This window comes from Saccopteryx leptura, chromosome 1 (assembly GCF_036850995.1).
Source record: "Saccopteryx leptura isolate mSacLep1 chromosome 1, mSacLep1_pri_phased_curated, whole genome shotgun sequence".
NCBI classification, from domain to species: domain Eukaryota; kingdom Metazoa; phylum Chordata; class Mammalia; order Chiroptera; family Emballonuridae; genus Saccopteryx; species Saccopteryx leptura.
Genome location: NC_089503.1, coordinates 254,320,870 through 254,328,924, shown reverse-complemented (window position 1 = coordinate 254,328,924; position 8,055 = coordinate 254,320,870).

The following is an 8,055-nucleotide window of genomic DNA, read 5'->3' as shown; positions in this document are numbered from 1 at the left end:
TGAATATTGTAAGTTAAGGGTTATTTATTATAATATTTATATAGAATGAGAGATAGTAGCCTATCTCTCAACAACCATAACGCTAAATCAGTGGGAGCCCTGAGCTTGTTTCTCTGCAACGAGATGGTCCCATCTAGGGGTAATGGGAGACAATGACACCCGAAGTGTGTTGCTTATGTCCAGTCTATTCCGTAATTTTGTTTTGGTTGCTGTCACTGCAGAAAATCCCGCTTCACACAAATAGGATGTCAGAAATGGCAACAGGGTTTTTAGTGCTTTTGTGGCGATCTTGGGGTATTCTGCCATGACTTTAATCCAGAACACTGGCAGAGTTGTAGTCTCAAACATATTTTTAAGGCCACCGTCATTTGCGATCTCCAGTAGTTGATCCTCATCTTGCATAGACACGCTGGATTCACCTGGTTTGTTGACAAATGGATCATGGATCCATTTCATGGGTGGCAATTCATGGGTCTTTTGTGGTTGGGAAGTAGCATTCAAACTCTTTTAAAAGCAAATACAGGTGATTGTGCACCAGCTGGGACAATGAAGGCTTGGGCTCAGTCTCTTCCAAAATTCCCACGAATATTTGAAACATGTCAAATATACCCCTGTTCACGCGTCATCCCCACAAATCCAGTTTGGCTTTAAATGCAGCTACTTTATCTGCCAACTTGAAGACAGTTGTCATTTTCCCCTGAAGTGACCGATTGAGTTCATTGAGGTTAAATATGTCGCACAAGTAAGTGAGTTTTGCGACCCACTCCTTCTCACTGAAATGTGCTGCTAGAGGTGACTTTTTTTCTGAGAGAAATCTCTGCAGCGGCTCTCATAATTCAAATACTCTGGCCACAGACCTCCCTTGGGATAACCATCTTATTTCTGTGTATAAGAGAAGGTGTCTGTACTCCGCGTTCATTTCCTCACAAAGCTGCTCGAACAGGCGTGAGTGAAAGGCGTGTGCTTTGATGTGGTTAATAACTTTAATGACATCATTCAATACGCTGTTAAGTTCTGGTGGTATATTTCGGCTAGCCAGCATTTCCTTGTGAATGACACAATGTGTAGACTCGCATTAAGGTGCAACCTCCTCAATTCGAGTAGTTAAACCAGACATCCTTCCGTTCATGGTAGCAGCTCCATCTGTGCATATGCCGACACAAAAAGACCATTTCAGTTTTCCTGATATATAGTCATCCAGTGATTTAAATAGTTCTGTGGTTGTGGTTTTGGTTGGCAATGATAGTGCACATAACATATCCTCATGCAGACCCTCTTGATAAAGATAACGCATGTAAACAAGTAGAATTGCCTTGTTGTCAATATCTGTAGATTTGTCAACCTGGACAGCGTACCACGGTGATTTATTAATCCTTTCCAACAATTGTGATTCAATGTCCTCTATTTCCTCAATGTGCCGTGTGATGGTGGTAGCCAAAAGAGGCATCTATGCTATCTTTTTAACCGCAGCCTCTCCTAGAAGTTCACGACAAATGTCTTTAGTGGCTGGAAGGATCAATTCTTCACCAATGGTGAATGGCTTCTTAGCCTTAGCAATACAATTAGCCATCAAGTATGATGCTCTCAGTGCACTTGCATTTATTGATGTAGTGGCCACCAGTAATTGTTTCTGTCCTTCTTGTTCATGCTTTTTTCTTTCAAAATACTCAGAAGGCTTGTTTTTTAAAGTAGGGTGCTTGGTCTCCAAGTGGCGAAGCAGTTTTGAAGGCTTCATTGCCTCATTACTTAGCCGGTCGCCACATATTATGCAGAGCGGCCTTGGTGTGCGAGAATCACCAGTTGCGATAAATCCATACTTCATGTAGGACTCCTGGTATTGTCTGTTAAAGAAGCCTTCTTTTTCTTCGAGGTCGTAGGTTCTTCTTCTGTCTCCTCACTGGCCCTTTTCCATTTCGCAAAAAAACTTTCGATGGAATTTTGTTTTTCATTCATTTTGCTAGTTTATGGGTTTAATTTTAGCGGCAACATATCACATGACTGAGACAAGCGTCAAGAGTGAGTCTTAGATGGATGTAACAGAGGGAATCTAGTAATTTTTTAAAAATAAAACATCATTCAGACTTAAATATAAATAAAACGAAAATAATGTAAGTTATTTATTCTTTCTCTGCGGACCAGTACCAAATGGCCCATGGACCGGTACCAGTCCATGGCCTGGGGGTTAGGGACCACTGATCTACATGATCCCATGATCACTGGCTAGAGCCCAAAGGTCACTGGCTTGAAACCCAAGGTCATTAGCTTGATCCCAAGGTCACTGGGTCACTGGCTTGAGCAAGGGATCACTGGCTTGGCTTAAGCCCCCAGCCCCCAGTCAAGGCACATATGAGAAACAGTCAATGAACAACTAAAGTGAAGAAACTATAAGTTGATGCTTCTTTCCCTCTCTCCCTTTCTCTCTTTAAAATCAATCAATAAAAAAATTTAAAAACCATACAAATCCTAGAAGAAAGCATAGGCAGTAAAATTTCAGACATCTCTCATAGCAATATTTTCGCCAATATATCTCCTTGGGCAAGGGAAGCAAGGAGAAAATAAAACAAATGGGACTACATCAAACTAAAAAGCTTTTGCACAGCAAAAAACCATCAACAAAATGAAAAGACAACCCACTGAGTTAGAAAACATATTTGCTAATAATTTATCTGATAAGGGATTAATTTCTAAAATATATGAAGAACTTATAAAACTCAACACCAAGAAGACAACCCATTTTAAAAATGGGCAAAGGACCTGAATAGACTCTTCTCCAAAGATGACAGACATACAGATGGCCAATAGACATATGAAAAAATGCTCAACATTAATAAATCATCATAGAAATGCAAATTAAAACCTCAATGAAATATCACTTCACATCTGCCAAAATGGCTATCATCAATAAATCAAACAAGTGCTGGTGAGGATGTGGAGAAAAGGGAAGCTTCGTGCACTGTTAGTGGGAATGCAGACTAGTATGGCCTAGTTCATCCATGTTGTAGCTGGTATGTCAGGATTTGGTTTCTTTTAAAAACTGAAATATATTTTATACCTATACCAGATTTTTTATCTATCCATCTTTTCATGGGCATGCGTTACTTCCACCTTTTGACTACTGTGAATGATGTTACTATGATCATGAATGGATATTTGTCTGGTCCTTGCTTTCAATTCTTTCAGGTCTATAGCCAGAAGTAGGATTGCTAGATCAGATAACTTAGTTCCTAATTTTTTGAGAAACTGCCATTTTTTTCACACCTGAAACACAATTTAACACTTCCAGCAATGGTGTACAAACATTCCAACAGGTGTTTTCACTTTCTTGATTTTGTCCCTTGAAGCACAAGTCACTGATTTGATGAAGTCCCAATTAACTGTTTTTCTGATTTTAATCTTAGTGTTATATCCGAGAATTCTTTGCCAAATCAATGGTCAAGTTTATTTTCTATATTTTATCTAAGTGTGTGATAGTTTTAGCCTTATATTTAGGTCTGATCCTTTTTGGAAAATTGTTGTATATGGTATGAGTGAACTACTTCTTTCTCTTCACATAGGTAGCCACTTAGCCCCACACCAATTTATACAAGGAATATTCTTTTCTCCATTCTTGGCCCTTAACACTTTTTTTCAAGTACCACTTGACCATAGATGGGTGGGATTCTCAAATCACAATCTATTTTTATAAAACTGTATGTCCATCATTGTGTCAGTACCATACCATCTTGATCACCATTGCTTTGTACAAAGTTCAGAAATCAGAAAATTGAGTCCAACTAATTTGTTTTTCTGTTTCGAGAATGATTTGGCTATTTTGATTCTGTGCAATTCCATATCAATTTATAAACCAACTTGCCAATGTCTATGAGAAAAATCAGCCTCTATTATGATAAGTACTGTGCTCACTCTCCAGATTATTTTGAGGAGTGCTATTACAACAGTCTTCTGATTCATAAAATTGAAAACCTTCCCAATAAATTGAAGTGGTTCCCATGTATTTACACTTTTATTAATTTTTAAAATAATTTTTGTAGTTTTCATAGTAATTTTGATAGGGGAGCCCCAAAATGAGAAATTTGGCTTTGGTAATAGTAGCTTTTTAGTTGTAATGAATAGGAGATATGGAAGGGTTAAGAAATAATCTGCTTGCTATTCTCTCAATGGCTCTCTGGCCTTTACTTTGAAATGCAGGCAAAAGTTTACCTGCCAACCAGGGACCTTAGCATTCCAGATTGATGCTTTATCCACTGTGCCACCACAGGTCAGGCAAGAAAAAAATTTTTTTTCTGTACCTATGCTTTCATAGACAAAACTTTAAAGAGGCTACAAAACTATTAGTTATTTTTCTATATACCTGCAATGTACAATCTGATACCTAATGAAAACAAATGCAAAAGTTCACCAGGAATGCTGGGGAAACCTTACATTAGGGAGGGACTCAACAATTAGGGGAGTTTAAATCACAATAGTTGTTTGTAAAAATGGAGCCACAAGATTTACTGTGAAAAGTTAAGGCCTATAAATTAATTAGAAACTTAGTTCACCAATCTTAAATCTTTATTTTGTTGCCTTACAGGGAATTCTCTTGCAGAAAGTTCCCAGAGGCGCCAAACCTCAGCCATTTGAAGCAACATCAAAGACACCAGATAGACCTGTGCCAGTGTCAGAAGGACATTCCCTGGAGGTATCCCTGCAAACCAGACTCCTACCTCCCACACACTGCTATGCTATTAACTGCATGCTCTATAATGAGTCACTAACCTCCCAAAATATATACAAAACCGACCAGTCAGCTGAGACTGAGACCATTAAGGCAATTCTTTGGACACGAGTCCCCTGCCTTCTCTAGTTGCTGCAATTTGATTTAAAGACACTCTTACACCTACTTGTTTGCTATCTCTTGTGAAATGGAAACATTTTCTTTGTACAGTTTTGGTTAAATTTATTTCTAAGTATTTGATTCCTGTGATGGTACTGTAAATGCATTTGTTTTCTTAATTATCAGATTGTATTTTGCAGGTGTATAGAATGACCTGGTATCCTATAACATTGCACAACTCAATTGTGAGTTCTAATAGTTCTTTTGTGGCCTCTGTTGAGTTTTCTCTATGAAAGTATAGGTACAGAAAAATTCTCTTTTCTGGCCTGACCTGTGGTGGTGCAGTGGATAAAGCATCAACCTGGAATGCTGAGGTCCCTGGTTCACAGTCATGGGCTTACCTGGTCAAGGCTCATACAAGAAGCAACTATGAGTTGATGCTTCCCACTCCTAAATATTACCTTTCTCTCTCCATTTTCTAATATCAATAAGTAAAATCTTAAAAAAAAATTTTTTTCCTTTCTTCCCTTCTAGCTTCTTTGCCTGGTCTGATAACTAAAATAAAGTATGACAGAATAACAAAAGAAAAATGATTAATTTTCTTTGTATGGGAGATATAAAAAAATGAGACTCAAGGAAGTGGCCAGAGCAGGAAGCTTTTATACCTTTTTAACAAAGAAACAATAATTTTGGGACAAATTGACCAGGCACCCTGGCCAGTTGGTTCAATGGTAGAGCATTGGCACAGCATGTGGACATCCCGGTTCGATTCCCGGTCAAGGCACACAGGAGAAGCAACCATCTCCTTCCCCACCACTCCCCACTTCTCTCTTTCTCTTCCCCTCACACAGCCATGGCTCAATTGCTTTGAATGCATTGCCTTAGGCACTAAAAATAGCTTGGTTAGGAGCACAGCCCAAGATGGGCAGAGCATCAGCCCCAGATGGGGTTGCAGGGTGAATCCTAGTCAGGAAGCATGAGAGAGTCTATCTCCCCTCTTCTCACTTGAAAAATAAAAATAAAAGTAAAATAAAAAATTGACAAGGCAGAGGGGTTTGGGCTAAGTTTACTGAATGGTGAAAAAAATCCAATTTTTTAAAATTGATTTTTGGAGTTAAAGGAAAGGAGAGGAAAAAAACCTTTGATTTGTTGTTCCACGTATTTATGCATTCATTGGTTGATTATTGTATGTTCTCTGACTAGGGACCCATAATCTTGGCATACTGGGATGACACTCTAACCAACTGTGTACCTGGCCAGGGCAAAAATAAGGATTTTTTACATAGCTATCTCAGTGCTAAATTCCCTGTCTCTGATGATAACGATGCTACCTACCTTTCTGATGCATGCAGGGCACATTTCACATGGGAGTCATCGGTTTTCAGAGGGACAAAGGAGGGTCAGAGTGCCCCACTTGAACCAGATGATTCTCAAGTGCCTTTATTTGAAATAATCAGTACACCCACATGCCATAACTTGGCATGACATATTGAGAACACAAGACACTTCATCTGGAAATAGAAATAATTTCACATCTTCCTAACGTATCTGCAATCATTTTCCCCTTTTTTTCCTTAATGGGTCTGGCTGAACTTTTCAATACAATCTAGAATAGAAGTGGCAAGAACAGACATCCTCCTTTGATTCCTTATTTCAAGGGAAAGTCTTCCAGTCTTTCACCATTAAATAAAATAATAGCTATGGGTGTTCTGTAGATGATTTTCACAAAAAGATTATTTTTTTCCTTTTATTTTTCATATGCTGTGCTTGAATCATGAAATGGTATTCACCTTTGTCAATTAAGTCAGTTGAGTAAAACTGGGTTTGCTTCAAGAGTATTTTTGTTGTTTAACAAATTCAATTGCCTCACTTTCTGTAGTTTCTATTCATGTTTTCCATCTTTCTTGAATTTTAATAATTTTTCTCTGTCTAGGAGCTTTTTCATTTCTTCATTACCTAATTTGTTACCATTGATTGTTCATTGAACTCTACAATTTTTTCCATTTGTGTAATCTCAGTGGTCATATCCCACTGCCTTCTTTATTGTATGAATTTGAAATATTCCCCTTCTCAGACCTGAAGATGGCAGCGGAGTAGGCAGATGCACAGACTCCCAGCTCACACCACCAAACTGGATTATAAACTAATTTATGAACAATCAGTGTGAAAAACCAAATCTGGACTAAAAGAACAGCTTTCAAAAACCAAGGAGCAAAGAAGAAGCCACAACAAACCTGGTAGAGAGCGCCTGAATCTCCCTGCTTACAGGAACGGGGGGGGGGGGTGAGGCTGGGCTCTCACTCCAAGGAAAAGAGCATTAAATACTGCTCACAGCCACTTGCCTGGAAACCAGGGAACGAGGTGTGTTGAAAGGGTCCGCTTATCTTCCAAAAAGAAAGGAGAGAGAGAGAGAGATGGTGAGGGGGAGAGAAATATAGGTGATGACATAAAAAGCTGACTCATTCAGTGCTGGAGGTGGCCATAAATGGGGGAGGGGCTGATCCTTCCACAAAGTAAAATACAAAAGTACTTCCACGTCACAGAGATACAGACATCTCTCCAGCTCCAATCAGTGCAACAAGACACAGCTGAAAACAAGAAGTGGGGAGGAGCCCTGGCTGGTTGGCTCAGTGGTGGAGCGTCAACCTGGCGTGCAGAAGTCCTGGGTTCGATTCCTGGCCAGGACACACAGGAGAAGCACCCATCTGCTTCTCCACCCCTCCCCCTCTCCTTCCTCTCTGTCTCTCCCTTCCCCTCCCGCAGCTGAGGCTCCACTGGAGCCAAGATGGCCCAGGCACTGGGGATGGCTCCTTGGCCTCTACCCCAGGCGCTAGAGTGACTCTGGTCGCAACAGAGCAACGCCCCAGAGGGGCAGAGCATCGCCCCCTGGTGGGCAGAGCATCACCCCCTGGTGGGCGTGCCAGTTGGATCCCGGTAGGGCGCATGCGGGAGTCTGTCTGACTGTCTCTCCCCGTTTCTGGCTTCAGAAAAATACAGGAAAAAAAAAAAAAGAAGTGGGGAGGAGGGGCAGTAACTCAGGTCTCCATGGAGATCTGAGATACACCTCCCCCTACTGAAGCTGAGAAAGCAACCCACCCCCAGAGAGATTAACTGGCAGAAAAGGACTTCAGAGCCTCAGGTTACACCCACCGCATTCCTGGATACAGTTTCAAATAAGCCCCCTGCTGAGATCAGCAAACAAGACAATCACCTGTTAAGAAAACAAACAAATCAAGACT